This window comes from Trachypithecus francoisi, unplaced genomic scaffold (assembly GCF_009764315.1).
Source record: "Trachypithecus francoisi isolate TF-2019V2 unplaced genomic scaffold, Tfra_2.0 Lachesis_group15, whole genome shotgun sequence".
NCBI classification, from domain to species: domain Eukaryota; kingdom Metazoa; phylum Chordata; class Mammalia; order Primates; family Cercopithecidae; genus Trachypithecus; species Trachypithecus francoisi.
In genome coordinates, this window is record NW_022681460.1 from 107,869,998 (window position 1) to 107,897,967 (window position 27,970).

At 40.6% G+C, this 27,970-nt stretch overlaps 1 protein-coding gene and 1 pseudogene across 4 annotated transcripts in view; one reads left to right on the forward strand and one right to left on the reverse strand.

The window, feature by feature from the left end:
• Nucleotides 1–27,970, reverse strand: part of RBFOX1 (RNA binding fox-1 homolog 1) — a 2,535,170-nt gene that overhangs the window by 582,728 nt on the left and 1,924,472 nt on the right. The window lies entirely within an intron of this gene.
• LOC117097684 lies at nt 13,251–13,789 on the forward strand (annotated as a pseudogene).

The window sequence follows — 27,970 nt, forward strand, 5'->3', positions numbered from 1 at the left end:
ATCTGGGAGACGATGAAGGTGGATGATTAAGCAGGTCCTCTCCATCCCCTTGATCTTTCTAGGCCCCAGGTGAGAATCATGACCGTTTACATAATGAGGGTTACATTTCCTGGCCATGAAGGAAAAGTGGGGATGAGGGTAAAACTAACCTTGTTTCACAACAACACAAAACTGTGCTTCTTATTGCAAGACTGAGTTTGTGGGCAGAGACGTACATGCTTATTTTCTTCTTTAGTCCTGGTGGGATCTGGTGCTTTCAGCATCCTTGCCTCCATGTTGCCAATAAGGAAATGTTGTCCCAGAAAGTTATATGACTTACCCATGTCACATAGTGCCAAAGTCAAGATTTACAGAAGCCTGTTTAACACTGAAACCCTTGGCCTTATTTACTAAGTCATGCTGCCAAAGACCTCACGTGTGGCCTCTTACTTTTCTCCCTTTATATCTGCATATCTGCACCCTCTCAGCAATCTTACCATCTCTCATGACTTCAGGTATTCCTTTCTCCATCCTCACTGCCACATCTGATCCTCACACTCAAAGCTTTAGATTTGCATTATCTGACTGCCCTATTTGAGTCAACAGCGCTTTCTCTATGATTTGGCCGTGTTACAAATCTCTGAGTCACCCTTCTCCCCAAATATTGCTTCATTCTTGAGAGAGATGGTGACTAAAATTTCGGCTCCTCTGCTGTGTCACCTTGGGCAAGTTACCTAACCTCTCTCTACCTGCATTTTCTCATCTGTAAAACCATGAAAATAAAAGCTTAACTCATTGAAATATGTTGAGAATTGAATTAGCTAATGCATATCAAGCTAAAAAGTTAAAACAATATCTGGCAAATCATAGATGCTCAATAAAAATCAGCCAAAACACACAGCGAGCCTGTGCACATACATTTGCAGATGAACTATAACCTTCCCCTTTTGGAGTTTCTACTCTAGGACCCTGTAGGGACTGTTGTACGATGTTACGTGTTCGAGTTTACCACCATTATTCCTTTAAGTTGTTGTTGTCACTTATCAGGCTTCTAATAGAGGAGCTTGCCCCTGATTTGAGGTTCCCCTCTACGTTTCCTTTTGTATTAGTCCGTTTTCACGCTGCTGATAAACACATACCTGAGACTGGTTCTTTATACATATAAAGAAAGGGAGGTTGATGGACTCACAGTTCCACGTGGCTGGGGAAGCCTCTCAATCATGGCAGAAGGTGAAATGCATGCTTTACATTGGCACCACACGAGAGAGAGAATGAGAACCAAGTGAAGGGGTTTCCCCTTGTAAAACCATCAGATCTCATCAGACTTATCCACTACCACGAGAACAGTATGGGGCAAACTGCCCCCACGATTCGATTATGTCCCACCAGGTCCCTCCCACAACACATGGGAATTACAGGAGCTACAGTTCAAGTTGACGTTTGGCTGGGGACACAGCCAAACCATATCACCTGTGCTGGTCAGAATAGGTTTTCTAAAGCCGGAAGGTCTCTGATGACTTCCCAGTGTGCACCAGAAGAGTCCAACTAGCTCACTAAAGATTAGACTTTGCAACTGGACTCAGATGTACCTAGAATCCCACTCCATCATTCTTTAGGTGTTTGTCTTAGACTATTTAACTTCTCTGAGCCTCAGTTTCTCTTTTATAGAATAGAAATAATAATAGTGTTTGGTGATACAAATAGGAAGTTAGTGTCCAGCTGGCAAACAAAAGACTAAAATAAAAGTCGTGTTGCAGGGAGGCAGGGCATGGGCATCCAGCCCTGGCCCATGGGCCATGAAGAGGAATGAAAAGGTCCCAGCACAAACTTCCAGATGCCTCTTTCCTGCCCAGGAATGCAGTGGATTTTGTGTAGGAGAGAAATAAACCTTTGTAGCATTAACCCCTCTGGTACAGAGATTTCTATTGCCGTATCAGAATTCAGCATGCCCTGGTTAATTAACCACTATCTACCTGATGGCTGTGCTCTGGCCTAGCACTATCCCATAATTTTCCCTAGATGGGGCCAGGTGCAGTGGCTCACACCTATAATCCCAACACTTTGGGAGGCCGAGGCAGGAGGATCGTTTGAGGCCAGGAGTTTAAGATCAGCCTGGGCAACATTGTGAGACCCTACCTCTACAAAAAAAGAAATACAAATTAATTAGCTAGGTGTGGTGGTGTGCACCTGTAATCCCCCAGCTACTTGAGCAGTTGAGGTTAGAAAATCGCTTTAGCCCAGGAGTTCAAGGATGCATTGCACCATCATGGCACCACTGCACTCCAACCTGGGTAACAGAGCAAGACCCTGTCGCCAAAAAAAAAAAAAAAAAAAAAAAACCCAAGATGATAGAGATGTTCCATATCTCCACTACGTATTGGCTCCAATATGATAGGCACTAGTCACAGGAGGTCATTGGACACTTGAGATGTGGCTAATGTGCAACAGACTGAATTACAGATTTTATTAAACTTTAATTAATTTACATTTCAATATCCACTGTGCTATGGACCAGCACAAAGAACTAGCCTGGATTCTGTTCCTTGGAAACGCCAAACTCTTCCGAATCTTGAGGTCTTTCCATTTACCGTGGAAAACCATTTCCAGGCAACCTCTACCTTTGACATTCTCGCCTGCAAGGTGTTTAGTCTTTCACCCTGCTCAGTTACAAATACGCTCCAACAATACCACACGACTCCTTCAGGCTTCAATGAGCAGCCCTGTGCTTTACAGGAAGAGCACCTCTGCCAAAATGAATGCAACTGTTACGGACGTTTATTTTCCGATGAAACGGCAACTCCAAAGACAATGCAGATGAACCTGTGTGCCAGATGCAAAATAGAACACATGGAGCTTTCTTTGAATTATTCTAGATCCAAACTACCTGAAAAGGCCAATCTGCCGTCAAAAAGACTAGAAATAAATGGAACGAGGCCTTCAGAATAATTACATGCGGTTAATTGAAAAATGTTAATCATGTCATATTAGGAGGAAGACAGGGTTAAATTGGTAAAATTTCAATTCACTTAGGCCTTATCTCTTGTTGGAATGAACCAGATGATTAATCCTCAATATTCTTCAGGGATGCTGTGAACAGCGGCAATTAAATTAACAACTACAAAGTTTATGCTCAGAGATTCAAAAATGAAAGACGGAAACACTTTAATTTTTCACAAGTTGTTACCTTAATTATCTTCTTATTGCTCTGTCTCTTTTCCCTCATTACAAAAACACACCCCTTAGTATTCACGAATCCCTTTAATTTGCTGTAGCTTGGTAACAATGTAAGAAATGTCATCAAAGATGCAAAGTCATAAATCTTACTTTGTGCATGCTAATTGAAAATAAATTGTTCTGCTGTGCCTAGTCTCAGTGTTTCCTCTGTAAAGTGCTGACAAATTTTCACTTGCAAACAATAATGTAGAGTGTCTCTAAGCCTATGCACACAGCAGAGTTACTTAGTTACTTTAATCCAACAGCCGCAACAAAAAAAATTCCTAGACAGGGCTGAAACTTAATTGGTCAGGTTCATAAAATATACTGAGGAAACAGAACAATGTAACAGTTAGGGAAATAAACACAAACTCGGAACTTCCTTTTCTAACATACAGAACAGACATAAAAACAGCCTCAGGATAAGTCAGTTTTACCAAACACAAAGTTTTAAAATCATCTTTATTTTATTTTATTTTCTCAGAATGATATCTCTGCATTGTCAGCGTGGAATCCTACTTTGCAAAGATTGGATAACTCATCTCTCTCTCTTGGAATGCGGCTAATCAAAATTGAAAAAAAAAAGATAAATTCAACAGCAACCACCATAAAGCAAAAGAATGCTGTCTCATGGTGATTTAACAGGTCCCCTGACATATGTGCATTAAAACTGTAACCATCACAAACATTATCTGCAATGCTACGTATTCCTTTAACATTAACTCAGAAGCCTGTTTGCAAATTGAGTACAGCAGATAAGCCATCTACAGCAGCAACAACAGCAACTATAACACAACAAAAGTGGTTTTCACAGTCAGGGTTTCTAAGCAGGCTCTGTTGACGTGAATGAAAGGTAGTGGAATTCTTTTCTTCAAAGATCATTTTCTGCATGGGGACAGGGTGAGGGGAGAGGAGGCAGGGAAAATCAATGACATAATTAAGAAAACAGGCTAGCAATTTGGAAACTGTGAATGAAATTAAAAGCAAACCTTTCACAAAACCCTGGGCTGAAACAGCAATAGGATCAAAGGACTGTGAGTCCAAACTGGAAAATGCATGAAAACATATCAATAATTGAATGCATCACATCCTCAATGCCTGAAGAAGTAATCACCATCACTATAAATCCTCTCCCAGAGTGATGTTAAAGTCTTTGACGGTTACATATACTGGGGCAGTATCATCACTTAGTCCACTTTCTGAATTTCCAAAGTTTCACAGCAAAATGTCATATCCCCAGAGAACATCCTCACAACAAATTATTAGCACAGCTCTATTGATCATCATCCAAATGGCAAAAATCTCAATAAATTTCATCTGGACCTTTACTGAAACCTCAAAAATGCATTACACCCCTCTCTGCTGACCACCGTTTTTATGATCGCTATTGTATTTGCAGGGCAGTCAATTTTATACAGCATAACAAACTGCCAAGTGCTAACGCGATTCCCTCCATTACTGAGGCCCATGTATTAAATTTACTGAAGCACAATATCAGACTTCAAATATTGCAAGGCTTAGAATTGAATGCCGCAGAGCCTAATGTTATCAACCTGACAAATACTCTGACATATTAAGTAGCAGATCATGTATTCATATTTGGAACTGATGTTGTTTTTCTGTTTAGCTGTATATTTTTTGGATTAGCCACGATATTTCAAAATGAGCATTATGTTTTGGAGTACAAGAGGGCTGACAGCAAAGAAGCTGTGTTAGTCATTCTTTTTTTTTCATGGCAGATCAACTATTGTTTTTCTTAATGATGTGTTATTGTAGGTCTAATGAAACTGTAAGCACAAGTCAGAAAAATACCACTTTTTAAATAAACAATTAATTTTTTTTTTGCTTTTGCTTTCTACCAATACAGAAAAGCTCTAAAAGGTTACTTTCATTCTATGAATAAAATGGAAAGTTTCTTTGGTATTAATCATGTGTGTATCTTTCAGCTTTAAATTAAGATAAGAGCCGTTCTCTCTCTTCTCCTTCTCTTGTCGTTGATTCTCTGTTGGGAGCAACAAAAGCTACCAAAATTACTGAATTGCTTCTAAAATCTTTGCTTTTATTCACATGCTACTAAATGATTTCAACTACATCTCTTTGGAAAAACGAGCATTGCAATGATCTTCACCCAATATGTTCATCCCACATTGGAATGTTCTGATTTACAGAAACAAGAGTCTAGAAACCAAGTATCTCAAAAGCCAAAGCTTTTCAAGTGTACTCTCCATGGCTTATATACAAAACAGTATCTTGTTCAAAATATAAAATTCTGTCATGTATTGAATAGAATTTTTTTAATGATACGTTTTCTCTTTCTCTCTTCACCAAAAACATTGAGAATTTGATACTAAAACCTCTTTCTAGATCATGGATCCTGGTACTAAAACCTGCATTTTCGATGCATACAAATCATAATATCAAAACACAGTTTTGCCATAATAAGGTCACTTCTGAAACTCAAGAAAATACCAAGGCACATGATTTATATTCTGGTTATTTATTTATTTTCTGGTTTATGTCCTGGTACAACGGTTTGTTTTCTGACTCTAGTTTGCAGATTCATCACAGTCTGCAAAAATGTATCCTGTTAATGCATTTATTATTATTTATTATTAGGAGGAAAAATGTATCCTGTTAAAATGGGCACCATTTTTATGCACATATATCAGGAGAGCTATTTATCACCACGTGGCAGCATTTCAGTAACTGCTTTATGGCAGTTACTGAAAGATTTATCTTTTTTTTTCGATTTTGATAAGCCTACTGTTTCTAAGAGTTTCAGTATTTTAAACAGCTACATAGTTGAAATCATGCAGTATTTGTCTTCTTGTGACTGGTTGATTCTGCTTAGCATAATTTCCTCAAGGAATATCTATGCTGAAGTGTGCAGCAGGCTGCCCTTATTTTTCAGGGCTGAATACTATTCCATCATGTGTGGTTTTTTTTTTTTTTTCAGCTTTACAAATAGTTTATTCGTACCTTTATTTCCACCTTCACAGATATGCGCACCTCTGACCATTATGCAAGGCACCATGAATTAAATACTTATACCAGAATACATCTGTCTTACATTATTTAAGATAAAGTGACTGTATGTCTGCATGTGTGTGTGTGTGTATCATAATTTCTTCATCCTTTCATCCTAAAAGACCTTTAGGTTGCTTCCATCTCTCAGCTATTATAAATAATGCTGCATTGAACATAGGAGTTCAATTAAAAATATATAAAGATAAAGAACATTGTAATGATGAAGAACTTGGACTCTGGCCGGACATGGTATCTCACGACTGTAATCCCAGCACTTTGGGAGGCTGAGGCGGGCAGATCAGCTGAAGTCAGGAGTTCAAGGCCAGCCTGACCAATATGGCAAAACCTCATCTCCATTAACAATGTAAACATTAGCTGGGCATGGTAGAAGTCTCCTGTAATTCCAGCTATTTTGGAGCCTGAGGCAGGAGAATTGCTTGAGCCTGGGAGGCAGATGTTGCAGTGAGCTGAGCTGAAATTGTGCCACTTCACCTTAGTCTGGGTAAGAGAGTGACACTCCATCTCAAAAAACAAAGAAACAAAAAACGCTGAGACTCCACTCATCAATGGTTTTTAAACTTCTCCAGGTGATTCTAACTTGCTAGTGGATTAAGAACCACTTCTTTAAGATGCTGTGAAGCGGCCGGGCGCGGTGGCTCAAGCCTGTAATCCCAGCACTTTGGGAGGCCGAGACGGGCGGATCACGAGGTCAGGAGATCGAGACCATCCTGGCTAACACGGTGAAACCCCGTCTCTACTAAAAATACAAAAAACTAGCCGGGCGAGGTGGCAGGCGCCTATAGTCCCAGCTACTCAGGAGGCTGAGACAGGAGAATGGCATAAACCCAGGAGGCGGAGCTTGCAGTGAGCTGAGATCCGGCCACTGCACTCCAGCCTGGGCGACAGAGCGAAACTCCGTCTCAGAAAAAAAAAAAGATGCTGTGAAGCCTCTCGCCCCCTAGAAGTTAAGACGTGGCCCTCTGAAATTTAAGCCATTCGGATGTTTAGACGTAGGGAAAAATTAATCTCATGTATTCCAGTATTCACTGGACTATTCATCGGCCACAAATAAAGCTCCTTCAGAGAACCTGAGTGGCCAATTTGTACAACAGCCTCTGGTCAGACGTATGTGGTTATGTTTGGCTTACTGTCTGCCAAAAAGACAATGCTAACCTTATGCTAAGGAAGCTCTGCCTATCTCATCTGGGCCCAACACTGTGCTTGAGGGATGGTATACAGGAAAGAGTGCAGTGTTCAGAGTCAAACAAATAGGGTTCAAACTTCAGCTCCAATCACTTGCCAGCTAGGTTGCTTGTGGTGAGTTTATTCTACCCTCTCAGGTTTTTTTTTTTTTTTTTTTTTTTTTTTTTTTTTTTTTTTTTTTGAGGCGGAGTCTCGCTCTGTCGCCCGGACTGGAGTACAGTGGCCAGATCTCAGCTCACTGCAAGCTCCGCCTCCTGGGTTTCCGCCATTCTCCTGCCTCAGCCTCCCAAGCAGCTGGGACTACAGGCGCCCACCACCTCGCCCGGCTAGTTTTTGTATTTTTAGTAGAGACGGGGTTTCACCGTATTAGCCAGGATGGTCTCGATCTCCTGACCTCGTGATCCGCCCGTCTCGGCCTCCCAAAGTGCTGGGATTACAGGCTTGAGCCACCGCGCCCGGCCTCAGGTATTCTTTTCCTCAACTATAAAATAGAGACTATGAAACCTACCAGAGCAGAAGTAATAGATGTAAACTGGTCAACTATAACTTAAAACATAAGTATGCACTGCCTAAGCAGAAGCTATGATTTTTCTTTTTCTTTTTTTTTTAGACAAAGTCTCACTGCAATGCCCAGGTTGGAGTACAATGGTGTGATCTCGGCTCACTGCAACCTCTGCTTCCCGGGTTCAAGTAATTCTCCTGCCTCAGCCTCCAGAGTAGCTGAGGCTACAGGTGCGCAATACCATGCCTGGCTAATTTTTTGTACTTTTAGTAGAGATGGGGCTTCACCATGTTGGCCAGGCCGGTTTCGAACTCCTGACCTCATGTGATCTGCCCGCCTTGGCTTCCCAAAATGCTGGGATTACAGGCATGAATCACCGCGTCTGGCCAGAAGCTATGATTCTTATGATTAAAAAGGCAATTCAAAGTCACAAATTTCTAACTTTTAAGATGCCCATCTCTTTGGAAATGGAAGAACTGATCACCTTTTCTTATAGGTGATGCATCTTCTCTATCCAGGACTGATGATAAAACTCAAGGCAGTCATTGCTGTCTCACTGTCACCTCATAATCTCTTCTTGATGGCATCCCAGGACTGCCTCATAGATTATGAATGAGATGAGAAAGCGTTCTTGTTCCCCACTCAGTTTTCCTCCGTGTTTTTAGAAATGCATTGACAAAATTTAAGCACGATATTAAAAGCAAAGAATTTGGCCAGGAATGGGCTTCCAGAATATTGCCTATTTTTTATGCTTTTAAGAAAATTATAGTCTTATATTTACCAAGTAAAAAGGCACTGGAGATGTCATTGGCTATAATACCTACATCACCACTGTAGACCCTACATATTCTTATCAATGCACATTATTTGCACATTGACTCACTGTTTCATTCCATCATTCAAAATTTACTTGCCATGCACTCTCTCTGGGTCAGGCTCTGTGTTAGGCATTAGAGTACTGCAATGAGTAAGACAGAGATGATCACTTTTGCCTAAAAGGATGTGGTTCACAAAAGTGTTAAGTGTAGTAATACGAATATGCTCAGAGAATGTCTAGAGCACGATGGACAAACACTTAACCCATTCAGCTGGCTTAAAAATAATGAATCTTCAGGCTTGGTGTGGTGGCTCATGCCTGTAATCTCAGCACTTTGGGAAGCTGATGTGGGTAGATCAGCTGAGGTCAGGAGTTCGAGACCAGCCTGGCCAACATGGCGAAACTTTGCCTCTACTAAAAATACAAAAGTTAGCTAGGCATGGTGGCACGTGCCTGTTAATTCCAACTACTTGGGAGGCTGAGGCAGGAGAACTGCTTGAACCCGGGAGGCAGAGGTTACAGTGGGCCAAGATCATACCACTGCACTCCAGCCTGGGTGACAGAACCAGACTCTCTCTCAAAAAACAAAAACAAAAACAAAAAATCTGCAAAAAATGAGGAAGCTCAGAGGCCAGGTATAGATGGAAGTAGAGGAATATGCATCCTATTTGGTATTGCTGGCAAGTGATTTGAAGCAGAAAATGGAAAGCAAAGCAAGGTTCCACCTATCATCTAGAGGGTCATTCATTGCTTATTTTTTCATCCACCATCTATCCATGCACCCACCCACCCATCCATCATCCATCCATGTATCTAACCATTCACTCATTTTTTTTTCAGTGTGATAAATGTCTCTCTGCAGCTAGGAGTTGTACTGGCTCCTGGTAATTTAAAAATAGCACACATGACTCCATTTGGAGGCTCCCAGGCACTTGAAATTTGCTACTTCTGCCCCTTTCTATAAGGCCCCTTTTCCTAATGTCCACATTATCCTCCTCATGATCTAGTCAACCATCAGACACATACACTTAAAGCCAGTTGTAATTCTTCAGTCTTTTTTTTCCCCAGTAAATAGAGCAAATATGTCTCTCCATTGTAATCCAAGAGCATTATGGCAAGGCCTTATCCTTGAAATTTACCCAATTTCCCCTACCATATCCCCATCAGTGAGGGATATTATTTTGTGGCCTGATCTCTATCCATTATTTCTTCTGAAAATAACTTTTCTTTGCACTACTGTTCCTATGCCACCTCCAGTACCCACGGTTTAGCTAGGGCTGACTCCTGTATCTCCATCTTAGAGGTGAAGACAGGACCTAAATCTAACCAATGAAACACTTCATTTTCCTGGCCAAATTGATTGGTTCAATTGTGGGGCTACTATCCAAACTGAATCAATAAAAACTATATAAAGAACATTGCAAAGAGGAAGAACTTGTACTCTGGAGCCAGACTTCGCTGTTTTGAATCCTGCTAAAAATGTAACTTTCGGCAATTACCTTTATGACGAGGCGCCGCGGCTCACGCCTGTAATCTCAGCACTTTGTGAGGCTGAGGTGGGTGGATCACGAGGTCAAGGTGTCGAGACCATCCAGGCCAGCACGAGGAAACCCCACCTCTACTAAAAGTACAAAAATCAATTGGGCGTGTGGCAGGCACTTGTAGTCCCAGCTACGTGGGAGGCTGAGGCAGGACAATCACTTGAACCCAGGAGGTGGAGGTTGCAGTGAGCTGAGATCGCGCCACTGCACTCCAGCCTGGGCGACAAAGTGCGACTCCATCTCAAAAAAAAAAATTAATAAATAAAATTACCATTATGATAGGCTGATTACCAAAATAGCCTCCGATTCTTCCCCAGTTCTAGCCCTTTGTGATGTGACCATAAACATCCTTCCATGAAGTGGTGGAGTTTAGTTCCCCAACCTCTGAATCCAAACTGGACTTGTAACACATTCTGGTAACAATATGGTAGAAATGAGAATGTACCAGTTCCCAGCATGAATCTCCCAAGGCTTTGAGTACCATTGCCCTTTCTGCCTATATAATTGTGCCAGCTCATTGCTGCATCTCTGCCTCACTAAGTGAACCAGGCTAGCTTGCTGGGAATGTGTGAGAGACACATGTACAGAACTGAACTAACCCAGCCAATGTCACCCTGGAGGATTCAAGCTCTCTTGGTTTGCCGACTTCAGACTCACGGTCAGTCTTTCAAGCCACGAGGCTTGGGACTAGCTCATTACACAGCAATAACTAACTGACACAACTCTTCTGTAACTAAATTTTATCATATTAAAATGAGGTTAATTATAGCACCTATCTTGCAGAATTATTGTGAGGATTCAAGGAAATAATAGAGTTCATATACAAAAAGGACTTCGTGTCTGGCACTTAATACATGCTATTATTCTTTGAAATAAAATCTTTGAGGGTTTTACTGTTCTTGTTAGAATGGTTAGGAAGGAGGGATTTGCTTTTCACCAGGGCTGCCCATTTCAGAGAGAATAAGCATGGAGCTGCTGCATCACTTGAGCCTCCATTAAGAATTTGCCAGAGCACGCCGGGCGCGGTGGCTCAACCCTGTAATCCCAGCACTTTGGGAGGCCGAGACGGGCGGATCACGAGGTCAGGAGATCGAGACCATCCTGGCTAACACGGTGAAACCCCGTCTCTACTAAAAAAATACAAAAAATTAGCCGGGCGAGATGGCGGGCGCCTGTAATCCCAGCTACTGGGGAGGCTGAGGCGAGAGAATGGCGTAAACCCGGGAGGCGGAGCTTGCAGTGAGCTGAGATCTGGCCACTGCACTCCAGCCTGGGCGACAGAGCGAGACTCCGTCTCAACAAAAAAAAAAAAAAAAAAAAAAAAGAATTTGCCAGAGCACAATGTCAAGACTGAAAAGTTGAGCCAACAAACAGCAAAGAACTGGATTTCAAATCGTGTATTTGTGCATCTGAACCCAGCCTCTTTCGAGCCTTTGCAGTTGTGTAAGCCAATGAACTCCTTCTTCTAAACAAAAGACAGGGTGCATTGTGATTCTGTTGCTTGCAACCAGAAGTGCCTGATTAATATACTGTTTAATAAAGTCCTTACATGCTTGCAAACAACCTTAGCTCTCAGTCAGGTCATCCCAGCAAGATGTGCCAAGGCTTACAGCCTGCCTCCATGGGGCTGTGAGGAAGAATGTAGAAGGTAAGAGCTCATTTCTGAAGTGTATACAACCCAAAGTCCTCTGAAAGAAACTCATTCATGCCATGGTTATACACTTAACTTGAAATCAACAGCACACCATGAATTGTCATCTCTGTCGCTCTTGACTCGTACTCTCCACTTGTTCACACCCTGGTACAGAATTTACACATTCTCAACACACACACAGTACACACTGTATACCAGAAGACCTGTAAGTAAATCCCTGTCATCAAAAACTGCTCTGTTTATTTCTTAATATATTTCTTTCTCCCTACCTTGGCATCTATAAAATGGGGATAACAGCAGCTAAGTGCATAGGGTAATAATAAGTATCAAATAAGTTATTATTTACAAAATGCTTATAACCAGACCTGAGATTGCTACTTTTTTTTTTTTTTTTCTTTCAGATGGAGTCTCACTGTGTCACCCAGGCTGGAGTGCAGTGGCATGATCTCGGCTCACCGTAAGCTCCGCCTCCCGGGTTCACATCATTCTCCTGCCTCAGCCTCCTGAGTAGCTGGGACTACAGGCGCCTGCCACCACACCTGGCTAATCTTTTGTGTTTTTAGTAGAGATGGGGTTTCACCGTGTTAGCCGGGATGGTCTCGATCTTCTGACCTTGTGATCTGCCTGCCTCGGCCTCCCAAAGTGCTGGAATTACAGGCATGAGCCACCGTGCCCAGCCGAGATTGTTACTTTTAACCTTAACTCCTCTCTTGCAACCAAGCAAACACAGTGTCATAAATACTACAGATAATATTACATATTGCTGACAACACCATGGATAAAGGAAAATATGAAGAATGCTGAATAATGATTTTATGCTTTTGGAGGCAGTTGTGGCTAGTTCACAGAGACTTTCTTTCTCTGAAATTGTAATCACAGTTGGGGTAGAACACTGGCCACCGTTTATGACCACATGAAGTGCTCCCCTCAGTCATAGCTGTTTAAACAAAAGGGGACTAGGAAGGACCAACCAGATTTTCTCTTGTGACTGCAAGTTTTTTTTTTTTTTTTTGAGTCAGACTCTCGCTCTGTCACACCCAGGCTGGAGTGTAGCGGTGCAATCTTGGTTCACTGCAACCTCCACCTCTTGGGTTTAAGCGATTCTCCTGCCTCAGCCTCCCGAGTAGCTGGGACTACAGATGCCTGCCACCATGTCCAGCTAATTTTTTGTATGTTTAGTAGAGATGGGGTTTCACCCTATTGGCCAGGCTGAAAGAAAATCTTTGGCTGGTCTCGAACTCCCAACCTCAGGTGATCTGCCCGCCTCGGCCTCCCGAAATGCTGGGATTATAGGCATGAGTCAATGTACCCAGCCGAATATATATATATATTTTAAAAGAACAACTTGGGGTCTCTGGTCCGTGCCTCCAAGATGACAAAGAAAAGGAGGAACAACAGTCATGCCAAAAAGGGGTGCGGTCACATGCAGCCTATTTGCTGCACGAACTGTGCCCAATGCTTCCCCAGAGACAAGACCATTAAGAAATTCGTATTTGAAACATAGTGGAGGCCGCAGCAGTCAGGGACGTTTCTGAAGCGAGCATCTTTGATGACTTTGTGCTTCCCAAGCTGTATGTAAAGCTACGTTACTGTGTAAGCTGTGCAGTTCACAGCAAAGTAGTCAGGAATCCATCTTGTGAAGCCCGCAAGGACCAAACACTCCCACCTCGATTTACACCTGGGGGCGCTGCCCCATGACCCCCACCAAAGCCCATGTAAGGAGCTGAGTCCTTCAAGACTGAAGACAGACTATTCTCTGGAGAAAAATAAAATGGAAATTGTACTTAATATTGCACGTTAAGTATATCTGTGCCAGGTAGGGTGGGGGTTTTGTGTGTGTTAGAACAAGTGCGAACTGACACATATTATTTTCATGGGGAAGAAAGCTTGTTCATGTAAACTTTTTTTGGGGGGGGGGGGCAAGGAGACGGAGTCTTGCTCTGTCACCCATGCTAGATAGAGTGCAACGGCACGATCTCGGCTCATTGCAACCTCTGTCTCCCGGGTTCAAGTGATTCTCCTGCCTCAGACTCCTGTGTAACTGGGATTACAGTTGTCTGCCACCACGCCTGGGTAGTTTGTGTATTTTTAGTAGAGACGGAGTTTTGCCATGTGGGCTAGGCTGGTCTTAAACTCCTGACCTCAGGTAATCCACCTGACTCGGCCTTCCAAAGTGCTGGGATTACAGGTGTGAGCCACCTCACCTGGTTAGTCATGTAAATTAAACCTTAATTGTTTGTGGTCATATCCTTGGCCTCACAGTTAGCATAGCTGTGTGAAACAAAGGGAGTTTGGACATCTGTTAAAAAAAGAAAAAAAGAAAGGAAAACTTGGGTTAAATTTTACAGCAAATAACTCATTGCTGCTGTTCCTCAGTTCTCTCTGTAGAGTTAATGATATCCATCTTCTATGTTATGGTGATGATGAAATGAGATGGTGACCGTAAAATGCTTGAACCATCTGTCCCTTGGCACATCATAAGTTATCAAAATATGTGTGTCCACCATAGTTTCTGAGGGAACCAACTTCAAACTAGAAAACTGCTTAGCATTCAACAGGTTGGAAATCTTTAACAGAAAACTGGACGTTTAAACATGACTTCTTGTGGATACAACAGTTGGCGCTAGTAACAGGAACCTACCATCTATTGAGCAAGTATTTGGCTGGTACTCTGCTGAGGATCTAAACGTAGTATCTGACTTTATACCCATGCCACTATGCGGATTTGTATGCCTGCTGTACAAATGAGGATGCTGCAGTTCAGAAGGGCAGAATAACAACGCCAAAGTTCTATCTCTGCTAAATGGCAGATCTGGGACCTGAACTCAAGAGAGTATGACCTGCCCCCCAAGCCCTTTCACTTAAAACCACTATGTATTGTTACCTCCTTCTTCTCATGGGCAAAAGAAACCTCTCATACTGTCATTTTGGCTTTTCTTTGAATATCTCAGCTTTGACAGAGTGCTCCCTTCATCCAAACCCAAATGTTGCTCTTAATAAGCCGGCCTCCTCCTTCCCATATGTAAACGTCTACCTCTGAGTCCGTGAGCAGACACATACTTTCCAGTCCTGTGAATTGAGCTAATGGCACCACTTCTTCCAGGGCTCAGATTTTAATTAGCTCATAAGTCTGTCACTGGCTGGTGAAATATTTATTTCTCAGGAATACACTTTAGTAATTTATGAATCAGAGTCATACAGCAGAAACAGGATATGGACTGTTTCTACACTGGCTGTCTGTTTTCATTGGAAGTGCAGCATTCCTCACTGAAAAATCACTGAAGTAAAGCCAGCTACCTTTTCCGTATGTGGTATAGAGTCTGTTTGTTTGTGTATATGGGGTGATTTTGGATTATTGTGATGCTCGCACTTTTGGGTAGGATGTGAAATGAGGGCTATCATGTATTGGCCTGTTGGTGAAGACATTATTAGAAAACTCACAAGTTATTACAGGAAGGAAGTAAGAAAGGAAGGAGGGAAGGAAGGAAAGAAGGAAGGAACGGAGGGAAGCAGGGGCGGGAGGAGGGAGGGGAGGAGGGAGGGGAGGAGAGGGAGAGAGGGAGGAGGGAGAGAGGAGGGAGGGGAGGAGGGAGGGAGGAGGCAGGGAGGGAGGATGGATGCTTCACAAGTACACAGTACATATTTCAAATTATAGATACTGTATCAGCTGTATTTATTTATTTATGACAGAGTTTCACTCTGTCACCCAGGCTAAAGTGCAGTGGTGTGATCTTGGCTTACTGCAGCCTCAATCTCCTGAACTTAAATGATCCTCCCACCTCAGTCTCCTGAGTAGCTGGGACCCAAGGCACACACCACTACACCCGGCAATTTTTAAAAAAATATTTTTGCCCAGGCTAGTCTTGAACTTCTGAGGTCAAGCAATCCTCCTGTCTTGGCCTCCTGAAGTGCTGTCATTACGGATGTGAGCCACCATGCCACCAGCTTTTATTTTATGTACAAGTTCATTGAAAACTCTCCTGGGACTTGGTAAAAGTATAAAACACTGTGGGCATTTGGGAGGGTCCTATAATATATGTGTAATATTTCTAAACGTACATAACCTTTGGCCTAGTAATTCCATTTTTAGAATTAAGTAGACATCATATGCACAAAGATCTATGTAGAAGAATAGTCACTGATGTAGCATTAATAAAACTTAGAGATCTTTCCCTCTGTCCTTTCCCTTCCCCACTGCAGGCTGTGGGATATTCTTAAAACAGAAACTGGATCAAATGACCATAGCCCCAGCCTCATGCAAAACCCTTCTTCTTATATTGCAAATTCTAAATATAAAACAGTGTACTTTATAAATTATTAGTAATCTATAGCTGTAAAGTATCATCATACAATATAAATGCATAGGTCGAAGTAGTCACCATATTTCCCCTAAACTAGCTCCTCACGTATCTTTTAAAATGTAATTCTTGCCAGGTAGGGTGGCTCACTTCTGTAATCCCAGCACTCTGGGAAGTTGAGGCAGGAGGATTCCTTGAGGCCAGGAGCTTGAGACAAACCTGGACAATATGGCAAGACCCCGTGCCTACTAAAAATATAAGAATTAGCCAGTAATTTTGGGGTGCACCTATAGTCTCAGCTACTCAGGAAGCTAAGGCAGGAGGATCACCTGAGCCCAGGAGGTCAAGGTTACAGTGAGCTATGTTGGCACCACTGTACTCCAGCTTGGGCAAGAGAGGAAGACACTGTCGCAAAAAATAATACATAAATAATAATAACAACAGTAATTCTTTACTCTTTCATTTATTCGATCCACAAATATTTTTAAATGTGTAATGTTTGCCAGGAATGATGTTACAGGCTGGAGATATAACAACAAAAATATGCAGAGACTTTGTCCTCATATAATTTATGGGCTTGCATTTATTTTATTTTCGTTTAAATTAATATACCATACATTTGAAAGTTGGGATGTACAATTTCATAAATGTTAACATAATTTATAGATTCTTACAACAGCTGTGCAATTAGGAAGCAAAAGCGTTCCGTCACCCCACAAACTCTCTTGTGTTATTCATTTGCAGTCACCCTTCCCTCAACCCCTCATCCCTGGCAACCCCGATCTTTTCTCCCCAACCCTACACCTTTGTTTCTTGCCCATGTCACAGGAATGGGTTTATACAGTACGTAATCTTTTGAGACTGGCTTCTTTCTCTTAGCGTAATGCTTTTGAAATAGATCCAAGTTGTCACATGTGTCAATAGCTGTTCCTTTTTATTGCTCAGTAGTATTCCATGTATACATATTATACTTTAAATTTGTCTATTTGAAGACGGATGGCTTGTTTCTAGGGGGCTATTCCAGAGTTGCTATACACAGTCATGTCCATGTTTCTTATAAATGTGCATTTTCATTTCTTTGGGTAAGAAACCCAGGAGTGGGACTGTGAGGCTCTATGATAAGTATATATTTCACCTGGTAATGGACTGTCAAACTGTTTTCAAAATGTCTGCATCGTTTTACGTTCCCACCAGCAGTACAGGAGAAATCCAGTTTCTCTGAATCCTCGACAGCACTAAGGATTGTCAAGTTTTTAATCTTATGCCTCCACTAGGTGTTCAATGGTATCCCATCCTAGCTTTAATTTGCATGTGCTGAATGGCTAATGATGTTAAACACCTTTTCACGGTTTTTGTGTTTGTTTTTTATGTTTTCGCCTTATGAATATCCTCTTTTCCCTCCACCCAGGACCCAATAAGAAAGGAGTATAAATATACTCTAAATGAAGTGACTATTCATGCCTTTTCCCCGTCATTAAAATAGTTTGCTTGCTTTCTTACTTTTGTGTTTTGAGAGTTCAAAACATATTCTAGATACTGAACATTTTGTCAAGTGTGGTTTACAAATATTTCTTTACAGACTCTGTCTTTTCTTTTCACAGAGTCCCTCACATAGAATTTATTAACAATTTTGTTAAGTCAAATTAAACCTCTTTGGGGAGGTGAGATTGTGTCATTGGTGTCATGGGCAAAAATTCTTATTTTAACTCCTTTGGACGTGAATATTTTATCCATGTGTTCTTCTAAAACTTTATTGTTCTGCATTTTATATTTAGATCTATGATCCATTTTGAGTTAATGTTTGTATAAGGTATACGATTTGGCAAATGTATGTGCAATTATTCCAACACCAATTGTTGTAAACAAAATCATTTTTCCTTTGATTTTGCACCTCTTCTAAGGTTTAATTAAGGATATTTTGTGGGTCTATTTCTGGAGTCTCTATTTTGTCCAATTGATTAATGTGTCTACCCCTTTACCAGTTTGCACTATCTTTATTACCACAGGCTTACATAAAATAAATTAGATATATTCACCTAATTTTATTCTTGTTTATTTTGGATATTCTAGTTTTTGTTTTTCCTTATAATTTTTAGAATCTTCATGTTCATAGCTACAAAAACGTCTGCCAGCATTTTGATTTGTATCGTTAAACTTATACATCAATTTGTACAGAATTAACACTTTTATTATGTTGAGTCTTTGAATCTATGTATATATTTATTTAGATTTTTTTTAATTTCAAAAACATTTTACAGTTTTCAGCATAAAGATCTCTTATATGTTCATTATATTTATAACTAAGTATTTCACTGTTTGGAGCAATTGTAAATGGTTTGTTTTTAAGTTTTGGCTTCCAGATGTTCTTTCCTAGTATATAGATTATATGATTGATATTTATGTTTTCATCTAAGAGGTTTTAGAGTTCCTTGGGATTTTATAAATAGACAATTATATTATCTGTGAATAAAGATGCCCTTGTATATTAATTTCCAATCCATAGATAGAATCTATAATTCTTTTTCTTCCTTATTGTAGTGAGTAAGATTTCCCATACTGTGTGGCATAGGTGTGGTGAGAGTGGAGCTCCTTCCTTATTCCTGCTCTACTGGAGAAAATAGTCACTTTTTCCCCAATAAGTATGATATTAGTTGTGGGGTTGTTTGTAGATGTCCTCTACCAGGTTGTGGAAGGTACCTTCTATCTCTAGTTAGTTGAGAGTTTTTATCAACAATGTACATTAGCTTTTATTTTCAAATACTGTTCAGCACTATTTTTTTTTTTTTTTTTTTTTTTGAGATAGAGTCTCGCTCTGCCGCCCGGGCTAGAGTGCAGTGGCCGGATCTCCGCTCACTGCAAGCTCCGCCTACCGGGTTCACGCCATTCTCCTGCTTCAGCCTCCCGAGTAGCTGGGACTACAGGCGCCCGCCACCACGCCCGGCTAGTTTTTTGTATTTTTTAGTAGAGACAGGGTTTCACCGTGTTAGCCAGGATGGTCTCGATCTCCTGACCTCGTGATCCACCCGTCTCGGCCTCCCAAAGTGCTGGGATTACAGGCTTGAGCCACCGCGCCCGGCCTGTTCAGCACTATTTTATAGGGTCATGTGTTAGTTTTCTTCTTTATTGTGTTAATATGGCACATAACATTGATTTTTTTCAATATGAAACCAGCTTTGCACTCCTGGGATTAACACTATGTGGTCACACTATGTTATTATTTTTCTATATTATATGTGTTCCATGATATATGCTTACATATATGTGTGTGTATATATATGTATATATATAATATTATATATAGCCTGGTTTTGGTATCCGATTAATGTTAGACTCATAAACTGAGTTGAGAAGTATATCTTCCACTTCTATTTTCTGGAAGAGACTGTGTATAGTCTTTCTTTTTTTTTTTTTTTTTTTTAAGTTTGGTGGAATAGCCAGTGAAACCATTTGTGTCTGAAAATTTTGATTTTGGCTGGATATTTTAAATGAGTCTACTGAACCATTCAGCTTATCTTGTTTGTTTTGAATAAGTTTTGGTAATGGTTGTCAAGGAATTAGTCTATTTCATGTAAGTTGCTGACTATACGTGCATAGATTATTTGTATTGTTTCGTTATAATCTTTTTAATTTGTGTGATGTTTGTAATTTTTGTCATCTCTGCTTTTTGTCAGTCTTGCTAGAATAGATTCATCATTTCTATGCTTTGAAAGAGCCAGATTTGATTGCTTTTTGATTTTCATATTCATTGATTTTTTTATCTTACATTTAGCGTTCCTTTCTGTTTGCATGTATTTTTTTATTTGCTTTGTTTTTTTAATAGTTTCTTATGCTGTGCAGTTAACGTTGTTGATTTGAGAATGTTCTCGTTTTCTAATAGAAGCATTTAGCATTATATATTTCCCTCTAAGCACTGCTTTAGCTTCCCACCATATATTTTGTAAAATGTATTTTCACTTAAGTTCTGTAATTCCCCTTGAGACTTCCTCTTTGAACTATGGGTGATTTAGACTTTGCTGTTTAATTTCCAAGTGCTTTTAGATTTTTTCCAGTTTATTTTATGTTACTGATTTCTAGTTTAACTCAATTCTGTCAGAGGAAAACAACTATATGATTTCAATTATTTTAAATGTGTTAAGTGTTTTATAATACAAAATATGGTTTATCTTGGTAAATATCTCATGTGGACTTAAACAGAACAGACATCCTGCTGCTGTTGGATGGTGTTGATTATACTTTTTAACTATGTTTTGTTGGCTGATGGTGTTGCTTAGTAATTCTACAGCTTCGTTAATTTCCTCAATGGTAATTTCATCAAATAGTGAGAGAGACCTCACTTAAGTTTGTAGATTCTCCACTTCTCTTTGCAGTTCCATCAGTTTTGCCTTTATTTTAAACTTCCGTAGTTTGTGCATAAACAATCATGATTGTTTAGGATTGTTTTGTCTTTTTGGTGACTTGGCCCTTTTATCATTACGTAATGTCCTCCTGTATGTCTGGGTGTCTGTTTTGTTTCGTTATTTTTCTCTGAAGTTTACTTTGATATGTAGTGAAACATATCAAAGCAAAACAGACAGAGTGGGAATTGCCCTAAATATGTCCCATCTAACTCGAAATGGAACTCCCCCATGGATTTCTGAATTGTCAGTTGTCAGTTTACTGGTTCTATCTGCAACAGTAATTTGAGCTTCCTCAAGACAGCTCCTTTATTGTACTTTTTACTATTTATCTCTAGAGGCTGGCATCATGGCCACCACAGAGTAGGTGTTCCACAAGTCTGATGACTTAATAAATCGTAGGGAAACATAGGGAAACATGAGGATAGCTGGTCAATTATGCACACACAAACACACATGCATATGTGCATGTACACCAGAAAAATACTGCCTTCTGCATACAGTAATAGAGCACCGCCTGTGGGTGGGATTTGTGTGGTGTAGGTTTCTAGTCTGAGTCAAATGCATGGTCATCCTCAGATCAAGAGCACACATACATTGCAACACTTGCCTAGATTCTGCGTGTTGCTTACTTTTACTGACTGGGTTTTATTCGGTTACGAAATGCCCCACCTGCCAAAAGTAACCTTGATCTCTCCCCATGAGTGTCCTGTGGCCCACAGAACTGACTAAGCAAGTACATCCAATATGTATTTGCTACCAAAGTCACAGAAACAGTCTGCCACATGTTCCTGAAAATCATATCACAACCGTAACAACAGTTAAGAGATCCGAGCAAGTTCTCTATGTGCTCTATTTGATATATTCTTCCATTCTCTCTTTCTGTGCCCTGGTAATTCTTCACAAGGCTAAACGCTTCTATTCTGTCCTTCTGTGCATGATTTTACCAAATTCTTGTGGTGTGCATCCTTGAGGATTCTTCTCACCACGATCCCCACATCCTAACATTCATGCCTTGGCTAATCCCTCCTTGAATGTGAGCAGGACTCACAACTTCTTTCTAACCAATGGAATATGACAGAGGTGATAAGATATGTATGATGATTGTGTGTATATGATTACATAAGGTTTATTTTAATTTCAGTAGCTTTAGGGGCACAAGTGGGTTATGATAACATGGATGAATTGTATAGTGGTGAAGGCTTGGCTTTGAGTGTACTGTCAACTGAATTGTATACCTTCTACCCGACAGGTAATTTTCCATCCTTTGCCCTCCTCCCAGCCTCCCTCCTTCTGAGTTTCCGACTTGAACAGGCATTTCTCAAAAGACGAGAACGGCCAAAAAACGGCCAACAAACATGAAAAAAATGCTTATCAGTAATCATCAGGAAAATGCAAATTAAAACCACAATGAGCTACCACCTTTCCCCAGCCACAATGACCACTGTTAAAAAGTCAAACAACAACAGATGTTAGCATGGATGTGGTGAAATGGGGACTCTTACATGCTGCTGGTGGGAACGTAAATTAACCTCTATGGCAAACAGTATGCAACAGTATGCAGATTTATCAAAAAGCTAAAAATAGATCTACCATTTGATCCAGTAATCCCACTACTGGATATCTACCCAAAGGAAAAGAAGTCACTGAATGAAAAGCAGACATGCATGTGCACGCTTAATGCGGCACAACTCACAATTGCAAAGAGAGGAAACCAACCTAAGTGATTGCATAAGATTATAGCAACTCTCTTGCTGGATCTCTCTCCCTCCCTGTTTCTCTGTCTCTCTCTCCTCCCGTTGCTGGATCTCTCTCCCTCCCTGTTTCTCTGTCTCTCTCTCCTCCCGTTGCTGGATGTGCAGAAGCAAGCAGCCATGAATCCTGCAGCTACAACAAAATGAATCCTGCCAGCAACCTGAGGGAGCTTGACAGCAGATCCTGTTCCAGATGAGTCTGTAATGAGAACCCAGTCCTGGCTGATACCCTGACTACAGTCTATTAGATTGTAAGCAGAGAACCTAGCTAAGCCATGCCCAAATTTCTGATACCCAGGAACTGTTAGATAACAGAAGAGTGTTGTGTTAAGCTTCTGCAGGTGGTAATGTGCTATGCAGCGAACAAACGTAACACAGTTCTTCCAAAAGCTCTATGAGATCAGTATTATTACTGCCATTTTTCAGATGGGGTACTTTAGATTGTGGTAAGTTAACAGATTTGCCTAAACTCACACATTAAGTAATTGTATAAGCTAGAATTCCAACTTACACTATCTCTGATTCCAGAAGCTGTGCTCTTAATAATCATGCCCCATATCGCTTCCCTTCCCACCCCCACACTTTACAGAAAAACACATAGTATTTGAGGGTTGTTGACACATTACCACTGAATCAAAAGTATTCTGAAAATTTTCTAATTAAATAACATTATAAGCTAGGCTGTTAATACAATGAAAGGATCAGTTTCCCCCCATGAGTTTAAAATGTGTCAGTGCACTTGTTACAAAACCCAAAATACTTAGCTACTCTTCCAACCTGCCACCTCTCTGCCCTCCCATGCCAGCCCTCACTTCACTATCTTTTCTTCAAACCTACTGAACTGCTTGCAGTTTTGCAGATATATCATTATTTTAGCTGCTTTTGAGTATTTATAGCTGATGTTTGACAAAACTGTCCTCTCTTTTGTCTTCACTTCCCTAACTCTTTCTTGGCCTACATATCTCAGCAGAAACCACCCCTTCTCTGTGGACTTTCTCTGCCTGATTCTTCTCACGGTTATGTCCTCCCATAGAATCCCAAACTTCCTCTCCTTAGCACACATGACACATTATTTAAGTCTTGTGCTGATGACTCCCACAAGAATGCAAAACCCTTGAGGGAATGGTCTGTGTTCTGTGTGTGCTATTACATGCCTCTGAATAGCACCATGCCTGGCACCAAGGAGGTGGTCAATACCTGTCATCCAAATGCAGGTCGGGCATCTCCAGAGCCCTCTCTGTCTCCACTTACCTTAACAGTAAACAGAGAGCTACTTAGTGAATAATCTAATGGTAGCTTCACTGGCATTGCACCAAGTCACATGAATTGCATTTTCCAACTCCTGCAGCCCTGGACAGCTGCTGTAGGTTTTCTTTTTCTTTTCCAAAAGGTTTGGTTTAAGCTTTAATGGACTCATTAAGTGGAAATATACAACAACCTGGAGCAGAAACAAATCCAGAGTTTGACGATTTATTTACTTGTGAAGTGAGGCCTCATTTCAATAAACTGGTTTGAGAGGAGAGTTTGGGATGGACCGAGATGTTAGTGCATTTGACTGCAATATTGCTACCCCTACTGGGAACCATGGTCATGAAACATAATACTTTGCCTCAAAAGTGCATTGGATGACACCTCACAAACTGCTCATAAGGACAATTTTCCTTTACCCATAGGCTTTCAGAGGCAGATAGAGCACCTTGGATAGCCAGGATTTGATGGGTTTATTGCATGGGCCTTCTCTCTGTATATTCAGGAAGGTGGTGAAAATGAATTGAGACCTAAACGGCAACTGGTAAATGGGAGAAAAATGCAGTGCATGACACGGAGAAGAGAATTTCAGAAGCCACTGTTATCTGTGCCTCGGTTTCCTTATCTGTAAAATGGGTACTGACTGGTACAGAGAGGGCTGTTATGAAGACCAGATGAGAAAGGTCACACGGCCACTGAGTACAGTGCCTGGCACAATGGTTGTCCCATATATGTGAGCTTTCATTATCCTTACCTTTGATACACAGCTGATACAATGTTAAGTCCTCAATAAGTGTCACTGGCTATTATACCCATTACTGCTGTTCTATGGTTTTCTCAGTGCTCCCCAGGGTAGGCATTCAATAAATGTGGTATAAAGCCTGTAACATGGTCCCCAATGATCCCTGTTCTTGTGTAACTCCCTCCCCTTCGGGACAGGCTAGATTAATTAATTACAGGAATGAAAAACATGCAGCATGAGAGATGGAATGTCACTTCCTAAATTAGATAATAAAAGCGACTGGATTCTCTGCCTCGGGTGTCCCCCTCTTTCATTCTCTCTCGAATTGCTTATTCTGGAGGAACTATGTACTTTGTCCTGAGGCACCTTTCTAGAGAGTTCCCTGTAAATGTGTGGGCAGCAAATCTTGGGCCTGCTAACAGCCAGGTGAGAGAGCTCAATGAAGGTCCCCCTCCAAAACAGCCTTGACACAATTTTAGCTCCCACCAACATCAGCCAAAACGACTCAGCAAACATGCTTTTGGACTCTCAGCCCACAGCAACTATGAGGGGGTACTTACGTAGCAATGGATAACTAAGGCAATAGAATTAGTTGCTGTTTTCCAATAGAATATAAGTTCTATAGGTAGGACTTTCATATTTCTTATTTGCTTCCATGCATCTAAATCCTAGCAACATTTCTCGCACACAACAAGTAATCAGAAATTCATTTTTCCATGAGTGACTGGAGGCCACCACCAAGATTCAGTAACAAGGGAATGACCACCTCTCACTTACACCCCTTTTCATCATTTAATTAAAAATTAGCAGTTTTCTTCATAAAAGTTGTAGCACTAAATGCTAACAAAAATATATATGTTGGAAACTTATTCGAAGGATATTATATAATACATGATTTTTAAGCAAAGGCTTTGGGATATTTTTCAAACACAAACTCAGTGAGTTGAAGAAGCTGAAGAAGCATTCCTTAAGGGGTCAAGAGTAAATACTCTTACCCTATTTTCAACCTCAAATCACCTCTCCAGTTCCTAACAGCAGTGGCTTCACAGCTAAGTGACCTTACTCTACCCAGACAATTTCCCAAATTTTGGTTTGCTCCGAAACAAACCACGCAACACACCGTGTGTATTTCTCAGACCTTTATGATTTGGCTTCATGAAAACCACTAGAGTTATCACACCTAAAACTAAGGATGATGAGTTAGCAAGACAGAGAAGCACATGTAAACAGAAAGCAAAGTTGCCATACACCTAGCAGGACTCTCCATGAGTGTAGAAAGGAAAAAGGTACAAGGACTGTCATTTCCAGCAAGAAAAAAGGTACAAGGAGTCTCACTTCCAGCAAGGCAGAGGAAGAAGGCATGAGGCATGACTTAGCCCAGGAAGAAAAGCCGTTTCAGAACCATTCAAATGACAGAAGAGAAAGATCTTGGGCTAGAGGAGATAAATAGATGGTATTCAATTTCTCATTAGGCTTATGGTGTCACTTTCATTTCGAACCATGTTCCACTGCTAATTTTCACAGTGCTTGAGTGCTTCTTAAAATGAATAGCACTCACTCATGCTTTCATGCACACTGCATGGTACATTTCTGTGCCTTTATTAAAGGGTACAGTAAGCATATACTTCCTTCCCAGAGGTAGAAATTTAGAACTGTTAGATATGTGACCTTGGACCTCCATAGCAAAATGGCAGCTACCCAAGTAGTCCTAGTTTTTTTTTTTCCATTCCAGCTTGAATATAAAATTTCCAAAATGTGTACACAAGTACACGCATGCACACACACAATCACTTTCCTATTTTGTAATTTGCAACCTTAGCAACTCCACATAAAGACTGATCTGCCTTTGAAAACCAACTTTCATCTCTTAACTACAAATGAGAGTTAAAAACTCAAAAGGTTTCAGATTTCATTTTTCTTAAAATAGCCCAAGTCTGAGGTGAGAGAAATTTTTGCCAAATATGAGGTGAGAGTTCTTCACTCATAAAACTCATTGCACATTCATTATTGATCAAATAATTATACATTCACTAAGCACTCCCGATGCAAAAGGCACAAGTGATTTTTTTTTTTAAACCTCAAGGATTTTACTTCTAGGAATATATCCTACAAAAGGAAATCACCCATGCACACTGAGATGTATGACCTGAGAGTGCCATTGCGAATAACTGTGAAAACTTGGCAGTGGGAGGGAACTTTCATGCCCATCAATGAGGAAGCAAATATACAAAAAAAAAAAAAATTGTGAACACATCTATAACATAGCAGATTATGCAGCCTTGCAAAGAAAAAAATAGATCTCCACATCTTGACATGCAACAATCTCCAAGATGTGTTTCTTGGCTGGAAGAATATTGAGTCAGAAGACACTGTATAGTATGGTACTCTATGCTAACATAACATATATTTTACACACATTCATCATGTGGCTCCAATGGCATAGGTGCATAATTGCATAATATATTGCTGTTATAATACATCTAAGTAGTCGACTATCAGAAATGGAATCCGATTCAACCAAATACATAACAAGATCGAAAGCGAAGTGGGAGGATATCGTCAATGGGAGGAGAAGATAGCGTATAGATGAGAAAGAAGGCAAACTTTTTATCGTTCGCTTTGTAAGAATCTTTACTGTTGAAAGACTTCAAAACAGTGCTTTTTACTGTATTGTATAAGTCTTCAAAGTCCAAAAAAGATAGAAAACTATAGAGCATTACCCAAAATGACTCAGAGGTGCACTCTTGTGTCTCCATTCAAATCACCTCCATAGAATATGCAGGCTCCAGGTCTCCTCAGAAAGCTCAATGTATTTATGTATCTCTGTATTTATTTAGTTGACAAATTAAAATGTATATATCTGCAGAGAGCTCAAATGTTAATTGACTATGGTTCAACATGTGCCTGAGGCAATAGGAAAAATTAATTATCCATTCTGTCCAGCGCGCAAAGCTTTCTCTGACTCCAGTTCAATGGGTCTGACTCACCCCTGAATTCATGTAATAACAACCAACCACTTTGGCAGTACCTTGCAGAGGGTGCCACCACTTGCATATGTGCTTTCTGATTTCATTCTTTGCAGAAAACATCAGTTAAATTAGTTAAGTAGCATTATAGCCCAGCCATCCCCATTATTGCTATCATTACTAGTATTCTTGTTTCACAAATCATAAAATAGAGGCCTGGAACAGATGAGTAAGTTGCCTTTTGTCACACAACTAACAAATTGCAGAAATGAAGCTCAAACCTGAATCTTGTGAATCAAGATTTCAAGAGCTTTTCACTTTGACCCATTTACAGATGGACACAGACACACACACACACACACACACACACACACAGAGTTTACATATTGAGGCTGGATTTAAGATAACCTTAAATTTTCAACCTCAGCCATTATTTATTATCCATAAACAGTGTGGAGCTATTATAGGTTCTGAATAGGAGCTATTAAAGGTTCTGACTTGATGGACAATATATGTTAAAAGAATTAGTTTGTTAGTCTGGGCATGGTGGCTCATGCCTGTAATCCCAACTATTTGGGAGGCTGGGGCGGGCGAACCACTTGAGGCCAGGGGTTCGAAACCAGCCTGGCCAA